This window comes from Hermetia illucens, chromosome 1, assembly GCF_905115235.1.
Source record: "Hermetia illucens chromosome 1, iHerIll2.2.curated.20191125, whole genome shotgun sequence".
Lineage (NCBI taxonomy): Eukaryota > Metazoa > Arthropoda > Insecta > Diptera > Stratiomyidae > Hermetia > Hermetia illucens.
In genome coordinates, this window is record NC_051849.1 from 93,683,651 (window position 1) to 93,703,287 (window position 19,637).

Sequence of the window (19,637 nt, forward strand, 5' to 3'; positions counted from 1 at the left end):
CTCTTGCGACAGGTGGGACGGCCTTCGCCAGTACCTTTATGCAGGCAGAGGAGAGCACTGTCCAGACAACATTGTCAGAGAGATGATAAAGAGCGCTGACAGCTGGAATCGTATTGCCCATTATGTTCGGGCTCTTCTTATTGTGAAGAAGATTGAACTCGACCGGCAGAGGGATCGGACGGTAAGGGGTTCCCTGAACTAACTGTAAAAATTGTTTTCATCTAATATACCCGTGTAGGCAATCAAATGAAAGGTCTCAATCAGCACTTTCACAAGGAGGAGGTTAAATTGTCCACACTCAAACAATCATTTTCGGAAACTATTCAATCCAAATATTTGAAAAACTTTAAGGTGATGCCCTTATATGAAATCTAGGCCTCGAGTCCTATTCCGATATCTGCTCAAATAAACTTACTAATAGTATACTAGAAAAATAAAATGTTCAAATCAGGAAAAGAGGTAAATAAAGTATAACTAAGTATCCACTAAGCTAAATCCTACCTGATGTCTCTTGATGGCAGGTCCCGCGAAAGCCCACCAAAAAACAATATGATCGGATTGTCATAAGCCTCGGAGAAATGCTAAGCTGTCCACTTCAGTCGACGCGGCAGAATGGACCCGGGTCCTGTCGAGAAATGGGCAAGGGTTCTTGACGCTTGGATTGCGTCAGGACGTAGGTAAGTTAGTCCGAGCAAAACAAATAAGTGTCTGCACGCTAAATATTGGCATCCTGGCTGGAAAGACCGAGGAACTCGCAGGAAATGCGCATTCTCTGCAAGAAATCCGATGGTCTGGCACCAAAAGGTGCGACATTAAACGCGAACGCGCTAAAATTGGCTATAAATTTCCCTATTAGTCCACACCTCTATCTCATAAGACGCCGACATTTTACCACCGTCACTAATTGTAAAGCCGTTCCCCATGAGACCATCGCACCTCAACATCTGCCGTTGATCAAGCCACCGATAAAACAGCGTGGTGATCGCACTGGTCCGCCGCGCATTAAATGGTGGCAATTTCGTGAGAAAAAATGATCTCACAGGATTACCAACCATTACGAATGTGGAACTAAATTAAAGACAGGATCCACGAAGCGGCCTCTGCAACCGTCAGGTGGTGACCCTGGTAAGCGGTACAATAACCGAGATATTTAGCTTTCGAATGACGATGTTCAAATGAAGGTCCGTGAAAACAAACGCAAGTTTCTCGACGATAAAACGCACGCCAATTGGCGAATTTATAAGAATGCCAACCATGAATCAAAGAAAGCGATCGCTGTCAGCCGAGCGTTCCATTACAACGATCTTTACGATAAATTGGACACTCGAAATGGCGAGAGAGATCTGCATCGACTTGCCAAAAGCCAATACAAACCCACACAGGATATCGAAGACTTCTGTTGCGATAATGATCAAAATGGTACTTTGCTTACCAATCGTCGAGCCGCGACGGATAGATGACGAGCAGATTTCAAATGAGGAATTTGTTCATCCTCCAGTTCCACTTGTCAGCGCAACTGAAGTCGAGGAAGCAATAAAATGAATGAAATCGGGGAAAGCCACAGGACCTGATGACATCGAGCTCTGGAATGCGCAGACCTGGGACCCAACACTATTTCTCAGTGAATTCTTTAATCAATAATCTTTAATCCAATATGGAAAAAGAAAGATAGTCCAGCAGATTATTCAAATTATCGCCCCATCCAGTTACTTTCTCATACAATGAATATTTTTGAAAGCATTCTTCACAACCGTATTCGCGAAATCGTTGAAATCACCATGAATCAAGTCGGATTGGTCAAGAACTGTGGAACTACTGACAAAATACACGCTGCGCGGTTAGTCATAGAGCAACACCGTAAGAAACATCGCCCTCTTTACATTGCATTTCTCGATCTGAGTAAAGCGTTTGACCATGTGCCACACGAACTCATCTGGTATGCTTTACAACAACATTGAGTGATAGAAGAACTCGTGCGCTGGGTTTAATTGCTGTACGTATGTATGTATCAAGGAAGCGCCCTTTCACCACTCTTCTTTGTTCTTGTTATGGGCACAGTCATACGTGGCATCCATCGTCCTGCGCCCTATACACTGCTTTATGCAAATCATGTTTTGCTCGCGTGTCATAGCTGAGCAACTTGAATTAAACTGAATTTTTGACGACCGGTCCCCATGAAAAAGGCACTCAGCGGCAATGACCTGCCCAGAACTAAGGGATCTGCATAGCTTAGGTCAATGCTGTCAGGCAATGGAGAACTGCGTTATGGAATTGCTCCACGCATTAGCGCAATCTGGTTAAAGTGGCGCTGCACAATTTGTATTCTTTGTGATCGACATATCAAATGTCAATGTGTCCGGAGCTGAGCGGTTAGAGCGCAAGGCTGCCGTACGGAAGGTTGCGGTTCAAATCTCACTGGTGGCAGTGGAATTTGTATCGTGATTTGACGTCGGATACCAGTCGACTCAGCTGTGAATGAGTACCTGAGTTAAATCAGGGTAATAATCTCGGGCGAGCGCAATGCTGACCACATTGCCTCCTAGTATACCGTTACAGTCTTGAATGAAGTGCTCTAATACACTTCAAGGCCGTGATCCAACATGGATTGTTGCGCCAACGATAATTATTATTATATCAAAGATCGTCTCAAATCTAAAATTTACCCCTGTCGCCCTTTAGTTTTCTGAGTGTTGGTCCACTATAAAAGACAATCAACGCCGTCTTTCTGTAATGGAGACGAAGATGTTGCGTTGTACTAGTGACGTGACACGTTTCGATCACATCCGAAATGAGGATACCCGTGATTGGTATAGAGTTGCACCGATTGTGAAAAAATTGCGAGAGAGGCGTCTTTAATGGTGTAGTCACATAAGCGACCAAAGGCTGGCCGAAACAACGACCGCTTGATACGCTGGATGGCAATTTGAAAGCCTCGTGGTTGCATCCAGGTTTGGCTTTTGATAAAACAAAATTGAGCAACCGATCACGACGAGCCGAGCCAACTTGTGAATGGAACAAAGGCTGAAGAAAAAGAACTTTACCAGCTCTTGTAAATTCACTATAATCCTTTCCTTAAGTCCATCCTAGGAGTACCAAACTTCCAGGCAGCATAGAGAACAGTATCGCGCATAATACTGCAGCTTCGTGAAAATCCGTAGTATCAAAGTTGTAGCTGTTCAAACTTATCAATTTGGCAGGAATTTACTGCATCTTAAGCCATTCAAATAAGTTGCTGATGGAATAATTATTCTCATTAATTGACAATCGAATGGAATATTAAAGTTCCATCTACAATTTTTTTCTCCCAAGCCCTGTGTAACAAAAGCTTATTAAAATCGATTTAATGTCTGTCCGTACATCACATCCGGTTTACTCGCAAACGGTTGAACTGATTGTCACGAATCTTGTCTTGTGAGAGCATGCAGTCTGTATGTCCCTTTATTTGCAGCAGCATCATTTTGCGTTGGAATTAAGGGTTCTCTTCACTCTCTTCACAGAACATTGTCATGTGAGGTATCAAATGAAACGGCTCCATAAATACTTCTCGACTGAAATGAAGAGCTGATCTTATTTTTGAAATTGGGGGAAACACAGAAGGATGACAACTCAAAATATGTGCGCGAAAAGTGAATCTCAGAAAATTGACAATGGTGCATCTAAATGAAATCTAGGCATCTAACATCTCATTCTAATATCCGCTCAAATAAAGCTAAGAATAGTATAATACCGTATTTTAGCAAATTTATTTGAAAACCCTCCTTCCTTTATTATATATGGAATAATATAGCTGCTAACATATCGCATGTTACTGACAAGTTTCACAATAAAAATTACATTACATTACATTACATTACATCAAATCAGTATTTCTCATCAGAGAAGTATCACTTACTATACACTCGTTACCAATTAAAGGCACAGATGTTAAAAGCCTACAACACAAATCATTCCATTTCATTACCAACTGCTGAAAAAAGTTTGATATCCGCGAATTGGCTTGGCGTGTAAGAGATACCGCCGAGTTAAGCGCTTTTTCCGAGGTGTAGTATTTTAATGGGGGTTATATGGAACTCTTATTTGCACTTTTTTTGCTTCTTGCTCAATTGTAAAATACCACAGGCACCTGTAAACTAATGGAATTTTTTTCTAAAATGCTTTCAGCTGAAATTTGTTTACTAAATGTATTATTTACCAGTTACGAGTAAAGGCTAATTCTAGAATGAACATGAGTAGTAGTCAGAACGAATGTAAATTACAAGGCTGCGGCAATCCAGCTTTACCCCAAATAATGAAGCATCTTGAGGACGACTTTGTGGGGGTTAAGATCGATGATCTCTTCGTTTGCAGCATTGCACCATGCTAGACAAACTAGCAAACTACGCCAAACATCATAATCCCAAGACTATTGTCGACGCTTGTCTAGTTAGTTATGAAGCCGTAAAACGAATGAAAGGTTTTTACTTGAGATCTTCGTCCGTTAAAACATCACTCTGGTCAATGTGAGAAATATAAACACAGTTTGACGTGGAGGACAAGACTCCTTCGTAGGTTTTATCGTCGTAAATGACTTCCTGGTCGAGCAGCTGCACTGGCATGTCAACGAAAAGTATACGCGCACTACCGTCCAAAAGGTTGGAAACAAAAAAAAAATTAAGTAGAAAACACCAACAAACTTACAGAAAGACACTTATTTGTCTTAAAATGTCATTTCACAAAAGAATGCTTTATTATGTACGTACATAATAATCTTCTAATTTTTTTTAATCAAATTTTAGCTTTGCCAAAGTGGTTTTTTATTACCTCCTCACAAAATTTTGGGCATCATGTGTATGAGTTTCTGAAAATAATTTTCGTCCACCTTTTTCCATTCGCTTTTTAATAAAGTCCATATCTGTTCTGCACTAGATGGAGATCGATACCTCGGGTCAACGCTATCAGCCAATGGACAACTGCGTTATGAAATTGTACGCATTAACGCAACCTGGATGAAGTGGCGTTCCACAACTGGTGTTCTTTGTGATCGACGTATCAACGAACGTCTCAAATCTAAAATTTACCGCAATGTCGTCCGTCCAGCCGCTCTCTATGGTTCTGAGTGTTGGCCGTCTATAAAAGATAATGAACGGCGTCTTGCGGTAATGGAGACGAAGATGCTACGTTGGACTAGTGGCGTGATACGTTTAGATCACATCCGAAATGAGGATATCCGCGGCCGTTATGGGGTTGCACCGATCGTGGAAAAGTTGCGAGAGAGGCGTCTTCGATGGTATGATCACGCAATTCGTGCAAACGAAAATTCACTTGCCAAATTGGTCTGAATATCGAAGTCAATGGCAAACGACCAAAAGGCAGACCTAAACAACGGTGACTTGATACGCTGGATGGGGATTTGAAAGCCTCGAGATTGCACCCAGATCAGACATTCGATAGAGCCAAATGGCGAAGCCGATCACGACGAGCCGACCCCGCTTGTGAACGGGACAAAGGCTGAAGAAAAAGAAGACTAGATGGAGATCGATTCTTGACCCTCCGGCCGAGCTCATCCCAAAAAAGTTCGTTGATGATTTTGGTGATCATTCCATGAATCTTGCTACAGTTTACAGACATCCTTCACCATTATCTTATTCAAAAAGAAAATTTTGTCCTATGATGTTGAGTTCAGGGGGTATGGGATGTAGTTGCAAAATTTTCAAATGTTCTTCTTTTTTGAACAAACGCCTATTGGACCTGAATAGTTGGAGCTTCGATTTATCTGTACACGATCATTTAATTCTTGTGTGCTTTAGCCCAGCCTAGTCGCCGTTGATTATGTTTGGTCGTCACTTTCCGGCTTTTCAGAGTTACGCAACCTCTCAGTAGGACAGCAAATGCCTTTTAACCGTACTTGTTGGATCCGGATTTCCAAGCGTTTCATTTAATGCAGCAGTGATTTAAGGACTAGTTAAACGTCTATTGCGTTTGGACATCGCTGTAATAAACGTGTCTTCTTCCTTCGTTATACCTTTGGGTAGACCAAATCTTCTGTCAACACTAGTTTCGGTTTCTCGTTTACTTGAAAAGGTATAATGTCCACCTTTATACAACCATCCGAGCCTTCTTCACGTAAAACACAAATAGCACTACGTTTCCCAATACTTAGTTGTTTTCGTTTTTGCATTATACAAGAAAAGTGAGATTTTTCATAAAAAAATATATTTTCAAAAATGGTGTAACTTAAGAAAACTAATCACAGGTTTCGCCAAAAAATGCATAAGTGCAACTGAAAAAGTCCTTTAATACATTATAATAATAGAGTTGCTTAATTATTGGAAAACAGATGGGGGCCTGGTGTGTCCTAAAAGTGATGGCAATACAACACGTGATGACAATAAGAATTTTCAACCTGAGATGTTACCGTGTTGACCAATTTGTGGTTTTGTTTTCTTTTATTGTAAGTGCATCCATATTTTTACTTTCAAACTCATTCATTCAATTTTTTCGAACAGACAATAAAAAATTCGTGGAAATATGTATGTTTTTAAACTTTTGGACGATAGTGTATATTGATAAGCAATCCAGAATATCACCAAAATCACTTAGTGATACATTTCAGAAGGTATTGTGGTGGGATATCAATTTTACTGGAACGGATGCAGATAAGGCGTCGTAGTGGTTCCAACAAAAATATCGAGCATGTGATGCTTCTATGCCAAGGATGTACTGATGGAACACTGAAGTATCGAAATATGTTGTGCGAAATGCCTGCAGGCCAGAAGACGAATACAACTCCGGAATATGAACAGTGACTCCTCGAATATAAACACATACCCAGAAAGTTGCCGTGCGCCACCGTAAAAAGTAAAAACAATTGCTGCGCTAAAGCGATTTTGTAATGAGGCAGATGGCTGATTCATGAGGAGGAACGTAGTCGTAATGTCGATAATAAAAAGTAAAAGGCTCTTCCTATTATGTGCCTTGGATTGTAATTGCAAACAATTTCAACATTGTCCGAGAGTTCGAGATCAAGCCACCCCCGGTATTGATGGAATTCCGAACAAGGCACTGGAACTGACGGTTAGAACTATGCCAAGCCTGCCCATCAAGGTGATTATAAACCGCTTAAAAGAAGGGCCTCTTCTCGCGCTTCTGCGCATTCAATATACCTATCTTTTCACTGCATTAGACAAAGTTCTCTACCGATTGGTCAGCGATTGATGCTAATGGTTATTGAGCTAGCCACGAAAGCCTTTGATGACGGGTAATACTGCAGACTATTGACAAATAGACATGTTCAATTCTGCGGGATAGAAAAGTATCATCAAAGCAGTAATCGCGAGACAAACGAACTATTATACACTAAATATAATCTTCGGGTCTTTCCTACAGCGGGTGCTACTCTACGATTCAGACGAACGGTAGAAGACATACGAATATAATATAACGACAGGTGTTCCCCAGAGGTCCATTATCAGTCCTCTGCCTTGGAATATAATGTATGAATGCGTTCAATGACTCCCAGTATATAAGCAATCTGTTGTCATTAGATTGACATATGATGTCAAGGTGATCATAATTTCCCATCACCCCAACGAAGTAGATGTCTATGCAGGTCAAATTGTCAAGTCTTAGCTCGAAAATTTCGAATTAAAACTTACCGAACTTAAATACTTTTTGCAAAACGATGGAAACAGAGGGCTCTCCAAATTTGTATCAGTGCACATCTTGTTAGCTCTCAGCCATCACTTAAATACCTACCTACCTTCTAAGCTGTCTTCTTTCTTTCTGTCAGCGCTAAACATCTTACAAAGTCGTAGATAACTTCAGGCTGATGATCTCGGTACTTGAGCTGGCTAGCCGCTTATATGAGAAGCAGGACGCGGATTGATGCATGAGATTGCAACATGGTGCCAAGCGAAGTGTGGTCGGTGGACATGCAAGCATATCCCGGCCATAGATTTGGTGAAACGAGTTATGACTCAGTTCGTAAGCGGACATGGTGATTACGGGAAGTATATAAGTATAAGTAAGTAATTTGAAAGCTCAAGGAAAATTTATGAGACCCGTTGAACGGTGAAAATCTGGTAAGCTACATGGTGGAATCGTGTACAGCAACGCGTTAGTTGCAACGGTGAACTTATAAACGACTAACAGAAGAAAAAGCGGAGCAGAAGCATAGAAAGCACTACAATCAATACCAAAGCAGTAAAAGGGTGAATAATCAACAACTGAACAGCCACGCGATGTAATAACAGAACGGTGGTGCCGCCTGAAGAGGGTGGAGAAAGTATGGAAGAGTTTAGTTAATAGGAGTCAGGCATGCGTGGCCTCAATTACAGATGAATAGCCATAATAGATATCTAGAAAATCCGGACAGCTCAATGGTTATTGCGCAAGGCTGTCGTACGGAAGGTCGCGATTCAAATCTCATTGGTGGCAATGCGATTTGTATCGTGATTTGACGTCGGATACCAGTCGACTCAGCTGTGAATGAGTACCTGGGGGCGAGCACAATGCTGACCACATTGCTTCCTATAGGGTACTGTAATCCTGTAGTATACCGTTACGGTCTTGAATGAAGTGCCCCACCACACTTCAAGGCTCTGATCCAATTGGATTGTTGCACCAACGATTATTATTATTACCATCGATAATAGATCGATCCTTGTCCTCTTGGATCGACTTCCTCCAGTCATCACGATCCTTCAATCGCGTCCTCCAGTAGGAAAATTTCAGCAACTTTTTGCTGGGTTTGAATACCCTGTTAGATGTTCGCTTATCGTCCATCTGTTCTACGTCACCGGTCCACTACATCTAATTCGCAACTCAGCACTATATTTTATCGGTGTAAATATTCGACGAAAAACTTTACGTTCGAATGTCTCGATGGACTTCCCTAACGCCTGCATTAGAGGCAACGCTTCACAGCCATCCAGTAGCATTGGTCGTGTTATGGTCTTGTAAATTCGGAGCTTACTTTTCCAGTACATCCTTTTACTTTTCATTATCCATAGGACTGAGTAGTATGATTTGTAGACTATCATCAGTCGCCGCCGAACTTCGTTTTCTTCATTACCATCCTTCGCTATGTTTACTCTTAGGTATACAAAGTTGCCCACGTTTTCAAAATTAAAGTCGTCAATTGTCAGGTTTTGTCGTATTGGTGCCTGTCTTCTTGATTGGGTTATGAATTTTGTTCTTTTCTTTAATTCTTACGCTGACTTCTTGCGCTGCTTTATTTAGTTGTAGGAATACCTCCTTGGCGTCTGGAATTGAACATACTATGCTGAAGAGGATTTGTAGAGCAATGTTCCCGTGATAGCTAACTCCAGTTTGCGGATAGATTTCCCCTAGCACAAAAAGACAGACAGATAGTGAACTGATCTTAATAAGGTTTTGTTCAAAACAAAAAATCGGTATCCGGAATACCGGCATAGCAAAGTACCATCTTCATGGTTAACCGTGGTTATTTAGTACTAAAATATGGAGGCGCTATTGGGTGAGCGCTCCATTTTTACTCGGAGATGGATAGGCTGAACAAAGCTATGAAAAAAATTTCCTGGCTCACTTCACTACCTAAGTTCTGGATAGATCGTTGACATTTACGGTCAATCATCAAAATCTTTCTTTCCTTGTTGTAAAATTGAAGTACAAAACCTAATTCCGCTTCACACTGCGGCAAAAGAGCAAACTAAACTTTATTTGCCAGAAATTCATTTCATCAAGAACCAATGTTCACGAGGTTACATATAATGATTTCACAAAAGGAAACTATGGTAGTTGGATGAAAGCCTTCGATCGGTATAGTAAATTACAAGATTCGCAAGAACCGATGAAATTTCTCTAAAAATTGGCATTGCCGGCTTTTTTTGACAATTAAGTTTTTCGCAACGCAGTTCTCCAAATTGTTCGAAATTTCCTGTCCCCATTGGCATGGTATTCTTGCTTGTTCCAGAGATAAATGTTAATCGGAAATAGATGTATTATTTACACTATCAATTAGTCACGCAGTTTGTGTTATCAGCAGCATCAAAGATGATGAGACATCGCTAGGTACCTTAGTCTATAAACTTATCGGTCGCTCCTCGTAAACGTCATTTAAGCAGAGTTCTAAAGAAATTGTCTACTTAAATTCAGCTAGTAAAAATACTCATTAAAGTCGATTTATTGTATGTCTGTCCGTCAGAAGCATTTTTTTGTTGTAGTGGGAAGGTAGAAATTTTGAACGCTCACGCACTGTACGCGTTAAACCGTTCTACGTGGAATTTACACGCAAAAGGGGGGTGCAAAATTCTATTCAATTCAAATTCAAAATTCACTAAATATAGCTCATTTAAGGTATTAAATGAAAGGTCTCAATTAGTACTTTTCAAAACCTGAGTTTTGACATTTAATTCACATGGGAAGGGCGGGGCTGGAAAATGGTCATTTCTTTCACGGGGCCATTTTCAAAACGTGCCCAAACGAAGAATCTGAAAATAATCAAAAAGAAATACCCCTTCATATTGATATCTGTTCAAATAAAGTTAAGAATAGTATATTTCTATAATTCTTAGTGATGGGCTACAGAAGCCGTATTTTCCAGTAGCATAGGGTATGATGCATGATCCTACCAAGGTTAATGTTGTCGCTTCACTGCAAATTCTAAAAGTTTGAATGTCAGTAGCCCCCAAAAGTGGATCCACTGACATAATATACATATGCATATACATTACGTGTTTGGAGGGAGGATGTTTTTATTAAAGAAATACACAAAATCTTTCAGACCTGAAGCGTATAGCTTCCGGTTTCCCGACTTGCATATATTTCCACCTAGTTCATTGTATATATATATGCATTATGGTGTCTTAGGATGTAGTCAATTCATACAAAAAAGACAAATTAATTGTGTTATTATTAGTAGGATTTCCAAACTAGCCTTGATTCTCATAACGGCTAACGTAGAGCGCGATCGTCACAATTTGTCAATATTGTGTTTCGAATTTAAGGTAATTACTATTAATATCCAGCAAGCAGCGAAGGTAAGCCCTCGATCAAAGTTCAATAAAATCTGCTTCCATATGAACTATTTCGTTGAAATAATAATTGAAAAACTAATAAATGAATCATGATAAACGCCGCTTGATTAAATATTCAGTTAACGAAAAAGTAAGTAGCCCATATTAGCGTTTCTACCAACACACCCCTTGATAGTTTTCAACAATAGTTTGAGCTTATGCAATGACCGTTCGTTGCAGAAAAAAATTATCATTTTCACTCTTTCATGTCAAGTCTTTAAACAACGCTTGATAATAGCACAAATGGTATTGAAGAAACCATCACGTGCTTGCATTAAGATTCTTCACTATAACATTTATAAATTAATCGTTAGATTATCCACGTGGACCATAAATTTACACGAGGCAATCCGTTGTATCTATACTCCATAATATGTAGAGTTTTCTTATAATACGCAATGATTTTTTGTTCATGAAAGTTCACTCATCTTTCTTCCGAATTTGACACCAGTTAATCATAATTGCAGTCGACACATTATGTAGAAAGCAGTAGAAACCCCGAGTAAATACAATTTTTTGATAAAATATGACTAATTTGTGAATTAATGCTGCGGCCGCAGATTTTCCCCAAGTTTACAATGTTCAACATGCGTTTCTACACGTTCGCAATTGTAATGTTCTGACATCATTGTTATTGGATACTTGGGGTTAAATAAAGTGCACAACCAGCTTTCTGAAACGAATTAATGAATAATCACTATGACAAATTTTATTGTTTTTGGCCTTGCAGGCTAACAGAAAAGTTCAAATACATATATCAGGTCAGAAAACCAAAAGATTGTATGACTTTTATTATTATATTTAATATGCTTGTTCAACCCTGCAACTGAAGGAAGTTTGCTTACTTTTTAATTATACTTCTAAAGGTATTCCTCAGTCATTCTAGAATAGTGGTAATATAGCAACAGAATTGACACGTTCCCTAATGTGTGGCCTATCCTCTCTCATTAATATGTCCGTGAGTAGCTGATCTACAGGGCGACGAAGTTCTCCATTCGAAATTGTGTCAAGCCAACCTAATAGCAGCGCGTAGACATGTGTAACTAAGGCGACGACCCGTTTTGTTGGTATTTGTCCTCAGTTCGCTTCGCTTGTCTCTTTCTCTAAATTCAGAAAGATTTGACCATCCAGACGAGGCAGCACAAGGAGTGTTATCTATAACGAGAAGAAAAGGTATCTTGACAAGATACAACTCTGACGAACTCTGTTTTGAAATTCAAATCCCTCTGAAATTTTACCTCCATGCAACGGCGTCGAATTTCGCGCTGTTAGAAAGCTTCTTGAAATCGAAGAAGTGAAGAAATAAAAATTTCCTCTCTGTGTCGACCACGCTTTCCGTTCTTTGACACTTTCCACGAATATGTTAGTTAAGAAAGAGGCCTTCTATTTGTCACATTCCAGACGGGTACTCTTTCGCTGAATCCTAACGATCATTCCATTCTTCCATTTACTGGGATGTTATACGGGTGAGAACAGTCATTAAGTGCTTCGTCCACTCCTTGAACTGCCCATGATCGTAAATGAGAGCCGACCGCTTACATCCTGCTCCATGACCAGCACGTTAACATATTTTCTTTTGACATGGTGCACAGAAATTTTTCAAGGTATCAGAGACCAAGCGTACCACGTTCGCCACCGCGAACCCTTCAACCCCTTACATCCATTGATCCGTTTTCACGGTTCCACAGTGAATCTGGCTTTGGTTGTGAGCAAAAGAAAGCCCAATATTTTCAGGCAGACTACTCAGGACATCTGTGGTTTGATTAGCAAGGTAGTTTTCCACTATCCTACTAGGGGGGTAAGCACAGAGTGTTGGATCCCCGCAACCAACTAACCACCTCCTCGTGGGCAGAGAAGTAGTCTGGAATCGTTTGTCACATCACTTAAGGCTAGCCCTCCGGCTCTACCGCCTCGGGCAGCCTTCAAATTAGGCAATTTCTTCCATCAACGGGGGGAGAAGAGGAAGGGAACTGCTAGTTCATGGTACTCCCTGCCATCTGGCCACTCCGCCGGAACCTTGTCATTCTTCGCGAACAATCACCTCCCTTGCGCTTATATGTGGCTTTACGCTCCTTAGCAAGAGGGGCAACGGCGATCCCGATCAACATCACAGCCAGCTCAGAAACAGTACGATAGGCATACGCCATCCGTCATTAGCCAACTTAAGGCTGAAACTCCAACAGCAGTATTGTCCCCTGCGGTTATGGTTTGCTCTAAAGTCTCATCTTTGAGTCGGGCGTCAATCCGCGGTATTTAACCATTGGTTTTAACTCGATTATTGACTCTTCGATCGATATGAGACGGGTCGGCATTCTTATTTTACTCAAAATAATTACTTCAGTTTTTTCCAGCGCGAGGTTGAATCTATGTTCAATTATCCCTTCACTTATCCGTCGCATCGATATGCTAAGTCTGCTTTACCTATTTAACATGGCGTCTGGCAACAAGTGCCGTAATATCTTCGGCATAACCAACCAGATGCAACTCTTCTGGCACGTCGAGTTTTAGCAGCGTATCGTTAGAAGCGTTTCAGAAAGAGCAAAGAGCGGTTTCTCAGATATCCCTCCATATCAGTAAGAGATAGCTCTGCATGTGAAGTCGGTATCCAGATGGCGCCTTTCCCTTCACTCCATCAGGTAGGTGCTGAATGTACCGAGCAGTAAGTCTGGCCAATGTTGAAATACCAGTTTGTATACCTATGCCGCGATACCATCGGGTCCTGGCGCCTTATTATTTTTCATAGAGAAGACGGCCACTTCCAACTCTTTTATAAAGGAAAGTGCACAATCCTCGTCGCCTTCCACGCTGCTGTTGTCAACCCGTACGAGCCTTCTGTAAACAAAGGTTTTGTAGAGCTCGATTCATCCGGTTACCAGTTTATAATGGGGTCACCTCGTCGACTAGGGCCTGCGGGCAGCAAGCTTTGCTTCTGTATATCACACTTTTGGTTGATATTTGGTTGAGTATACTCTGTCTTTGGACTACATGCGTTCTCCCGGTCATTTAAGCGTTGTGGCACTCCTTCCGGAGGTCGGCAGTTTCCATCGTCTACAGATACATCGAAGGTTTGCCACCGCTTGATGCCTTTTTGGGCACAGAAGCGCCGCAGGCTGCCGACATCAGGTTCATAACTAAATCTACGACAGTGTCAGCTGCGGCGTCACCAGCTTTACGAGTGGCACGATCCCTGCATGGAAGACAAATCTCCTTTTCGTTGCGATTATTCGCTTTATGAGGGTTCTAAGCTCAATTTAATAAATTGGTTTCTATGGAAATCATTCCATATTTCATCAGGTACAGAACATGACAAATCTGATTGAAAATGCAATAGAAAACCAGGAAATGTGCTCAAGTATTTTGGTCCATATCACTCAGGCGTTTGACAAGATGTCGAATTAGAGTATGCCGCACATATTTCATAAGGACCTCCAGGGAGAATTTTTTGAGATCCTAGATTACAATGCTACAATGCGCTATTTGGAGAGAATTACTTTAAATTGAAAAATATTATAGCTGCAGTACCACTGTGCAGTGTTTTGTACTTTTCAAACTAAATGGGAACAAGCCGACTTACTTCACTTACAAAAAAGTTAATCCAACCAAAGTCATCATCAACGGACAAGACTGGCTACAATTGAATGAAGTTAAATATTTAGGTATAGGTATATATAAGCTCAGCCGGAGAGGAAACATTCTAAAATAGAAGGAAAAGTTGAACGTCAGATGCAACACATGCACTGGTTGTTGAGGAGGAATCCCAAGCTCACCAATGAAAACAAGTTATTAATTTATAAACAGATTGTGAAGTACATGAGAGCCTACGACATATGGCTTTTGGCCGTGCCAAGAAAACACTTGAAAGTTGTGTAAAGTTTAAAACAAAACGTTAACAAGTGTAGGTGCTTCGTGGTACATTTGAGATAAGGAGTTGCAAAGGGACCTCCGAATACAAATTGTTAGTGAGGTCGCAAAGAACATGGAGCTAAGCTTTGCGACATAGTAGCATTTCCTTTGCCTTGTCCATTGACAAGGTGACGGGAAAATACATTAAATAAAATGCAATATTCCTTTGTTTTCTCACGTTCTAACACACCTTTGCTTTCCCAATTTACTCCTTTCAATTTCCCAATTTCCATCCTGACATTCATTTACATCCAACATTTAACAGTTAAAATGATTTATTTATTTTACAAAGAACCTAACAATTGGCCAATTTCTCCTAAACTCAAGAATCCATTTACAACTGAACAGTTCCAAATTGTATTAATAATTTTCGAATACTGCAAGCGAATATTGAACGGGCCAAATATATGCTGCTTGCCAGGCTGCTTTGGACGTAATTCCGTGGGAGCCGCGAACTATGTCAGTAATCGCCGTACTTGTTCCGCGATAGAGCAATGGCATTTAGTTAAGTGTATCGTGTCGCTTAAACGCCTCCACCCCCTTCTTTTGTCTTTCGAGATTGAGCTCAAAAACATAACTTCGGAGTTTTTGTTCTTTTTGTTTTGATTCTTTATCTTTATTGCTTTAAATTTATCCTTAGGTTTTTTTAAGGTTTTGTATAAAACACATTATTTGTGTAAATGGCTGAAAAATAGTACTCAATTACTATGCCATACCACGCGCTCAAAGTTCCTCACATAGGGCCACCACAAAACCTTTTTTACTTCAAGCATTCAGCTTCCGGGTTCCCGACTTTTTTTTCTTGTTTATGCCGTAGTAATCGTTCTTTGTTGTCTGTCTGCCTATCACACCTTTTATTTCAGAAACATATCCCTCAAACTCAACCCATGCTCTTCATTTTCCCGAAGCTTTCAAGTCTACTGTTACGCTGTTTGGTATACTACGCTGGCCAGTTACCAGCAGAAGAAGCTTTGGTTTCTGCTCCCAACAACGAAGTCGCAGGTCCTGAAAATGTCGATTATTGAAATTGATCATTATTGGCACATCTCCATATATCTTTGCAAACATTTTCAATCAGAACTGCTCTACTCGGTTTACTGAAGTGTAATGACCCTGTATGAAAAATTGTAATACTCTTCAGATTGTCAGCAGACAAAGTGTTCATCATCGGAATCCACTCTTAATCTGCCGAACCTACCGATGTACGGCGTGGTGTTATCCACTTTGCTAATTTCACAAGTATTAAAGAAACCTGTACCTGTAATATTTCGTTTTTGTTTTATTCTTAAAAAACAAACAAACAAACAGCAGAGGCATGGATATTTCGAAGGTATTAAGGGGGTCATCCCGTGTGTCGGATCCACGGAAGCGATTTTTTTGGTGTCAATTGTATCTAGATATAGTGTAGAATATATGGGCAAAGTAATTTTTTGATATTCGGGGTCGTTTGGAAATTATAAACACGTGATAAGTGACATGCCAGATTGACATTGGAATGACTTCGTGACATGGACAAGAATTGAAGCCAAGGTTGTATGTGTGTTTCTTGCAGAAACCTAAGGTTTATGGATTAGGTATAGCAGATTAATGGCCAGTTAAGATTTTATGGCTAAAAATCACATTCTACTCTTCAAATGCGTTTTTCTCGAAACTGCATATTGAAAACCGGTTGCCACCATAGCCCAAAATCTATCCAACGAAATTCTTCAGAACATATTTGTACAATCCGCAAACTAGGATAACTGCGATTCATTCAGTAGTTTTTTTTTTATTTATTAAAAAGCCTTCAAAAAACCGCAAAATTCACAAAAAAAAATGTTTAACAAATCACCAAAAATTAAGCTTATAAACGTCAAAATGTCGTTTACTTTTCTCTTTAAGATGATCGCAGCGCCCTCTAGTGTGGCAGCAGAAAAACACCTCTTTTGGAGATGGGTGTATAAATTGCTCTGTACTTCAATAATGAACTATGCGACCCGGTTGGTAAAATTACTATGCACGCTCAAGATATTAATAAATCTATGGTGAAAAATTTGTAGTTGTATCTTTATCCAGTTCTTCACAAAAAATTTCTAAAAAAAGCGAAAAAACGCCCTTCACACGAGATGACCCCCTTAATTTTGCAATTATTATTTTACAAAGAAATTTTTACAAATTACTCCTGAATTCTGATCACCGTATCAAACGTTTTCAACGAAAAACTGCATAATTTAATTATAAATTCCAACAATAATTCACCACTATTATGAGTCCAGAATAAATAACAATTACTATTGTTCTAAACTTCAAATCTCGTTTACTAAACGTTTTCCCTAAAAATAAATCCTTAAAAGCAAACTGGCTAATTCTCTACATTGTACTCTTATTCTTACTGCAGTTTTACAACTTGTATTCATTATTCACATATACGCATATCATGCTCTTATCAGCTATCAATTTACCAGCAATCGTTAATTAAAATGTGGTGATTCAAATCTTGTTACTAATATGATATTTCCGTCTAAATATTAAAGTTAATTTTCTCACAATTGGTCTAAGTGATCACCAACCCCAGTGTCGTTCATTATTACACTTTGATAGAACTACTTTGAAGCCACTTTATGAATTGTAAATTATATGTCCCCACGCACAAATATTTGCGTTGTAACCATTTTTGAATTGGAGTTGTCTCTTAGAGGAAAGGCTCCTGAAACTCGTATAACCGAGGAAGTCTTGAACATAATACTCAAGACTGACATATGTATTCTTGCATTCGCTGCTCTAAATTTTACGGTTTTGTCCGTTGAGTTGCTTGAATCAATTAAAAGCTAAAGAAAGTCACTGAGTGAAACGTGAAATTAGGACTGAACTATCCAAATGGAGTTCTTAAACTTCTCTAGAATACTTTCTGGTGAAAAAAATTCAATAGAAGCCGAGCTTCCCACAAAAGTAGAGAATGGCACCTCTCACTCAATTCAAGTCAATCATGTACGAATGTTTCTAATCTTGAACTTGTGTCAACGCTTAAGATACAATAGCTTTTAAGAAGAGCATAACCAAATCACAGACAAAACAATCTCCTGCTTCCATCAGGGTGATGACCAATTTTCATCAACAATACATTTTCGCAATGCGTTTCATAGTAATATAAAAATAGAAGCAAATTGTAACGAATATAGCTACATCCGTTGAATTAATTTAATAATGCAATACTATCACGCTAGAAATTTTGAGTGTTCACATGATCAACGAATCTGTAAAGGAAAGTAGCGATGAATGGGCCTTTTGACTTGCTCGATAGCGTTCTTTAGATTTAGGATATTGGCTTTCTATGTAATGAACTGAAAATAGAAGGACCCTAATTATCGAAAGAGAAGGATGATCGTTAAACGGTCGCTGGCCCTTTAGAATTGTGCATATATTAATCTTCACAAACGGGTCAATCATAGGTAACTAAACCTAAATAGACCTAAATAGAATTGGTCTAACTCCGCTGAAAAATGGAGCCCCTATCCAGGCAAAGAAAAATCAACATTTTATTGGCAATAGAAAAATGTCTGCTGCACCATTGGCGAGGTCACACCATTCAACTCCGTGCGTCAAGTGGTGTTAGGAGTATTAAACGGAAAAACCATATGAAGCCAGTCAACTTGGCCCACAGAGCGCAAAGATCCAAAAGGGGGACCAGAATATTCCACCATTGTTGGTAATGAAAGAAGGGATATATTGACTTGCCCAGGGACTGGAACTACAAATGGTGAAATCTAAGTCGATTTCTAAAATCGTGCTATTCCCTGCAAAGATACCCAGCTAGAAAAGCATTTTACTGTCCCTCAACAAGAGAAGGAGAGGAACCTCCATTCCATATGCAATAGTCCGGCCTCCTAAGACTTTAGACGAAGATATTTCGGAAATGTTCTCTAAATAACTTTATTTGGAAGTATGGAGGAACCCCGCTAATTTTCTCGAAGCTACATTCTTCTAGTTGGTCGAACTCATAACGCAAACAAATTTTGACCGATTGACTTGAAATTTGAACTGTATATGTGGTGATCTTTGAAAGGACTAAAAGGAAAGTGAGAAATTCGAGAAAATCTTCAAAGGAAATTGCAAACGACTGGAGTAGTGCAAGACACCCACTCCATACCCGCATAGCAGTAGAGCGGTTGGGGTATGGTTAGCATTCACAATAATTATCCTTTCGAAATTTAAAGGAAGGATCTTCCAAACATTTATTTTTATAAATATTTTCCTATTTCTTGGTTTATCTTTAGCGATGAAAGACGGCTGGATACTCTAACGAAATTCGTAAATTTGTTTTAAGAATTCCACAAGGGAGGTTTTCTATTGATTACATCCAAAGACAAGTGAAACATCATTTCCTTCCTATAATAATAAGGAACTACATTTCTGCTGAAGATCCTGGCTCTCTTTATTTGGTTACCCAAACAATTAACACTGTCAATACATAAAAGTTGTGAAAGGTATTTTCCTGCCATATATGTAAGAACCGAAGGAGCAAGAGGCAACACTGGATGACAGCACTCGCTTGCAGCCGTCGATGGTACCGAGAAGATTCGTAATCGAAAGGCCGTGAAGTGAACACACATAGGTGAAGACATATGTAATAAAATGCATTTCGACCACAGTTCCGTTTGATTTATCTCCCTACAATTTGGTGACAATTCAGTAACGTGACATTGGGCGTGACGTGCAATAAAT

The 19,637-nt window shown here is 39.7% G+C and overlaps 1 protein-coding gene and 1 long non-coding RNA gene across 2 annotated transcripts in view; one reads left to right on the plus strand and one right to left on the minus strand.

The window, feature by feature from the left end:
• Positions 1 to 19,637, plus strand: part of LOC119661207 (RING-box protein 2) — a 233,222-nt gene that overhangs the window by 117,238 nt on the left and 96,347 nt on the right. The gene's annotated exons all lie outside the window — the stretch shown is intronic.
• LOC119661208 overlaps positions 11,791 to 19,637 on the minus strand; it is a 112,211-nt gene continuing 104,364 nt past the window's right edge. The window contains exon 3 of the long non-coding RNA XR_005250565.1: positions 11,791 to 12,188. This is a non-coding gene — a long non-coding RNA (uncharacterized LOC119661208). The remainder of the gene's footprint in view (positions 12,189 to 19,637) is intronic.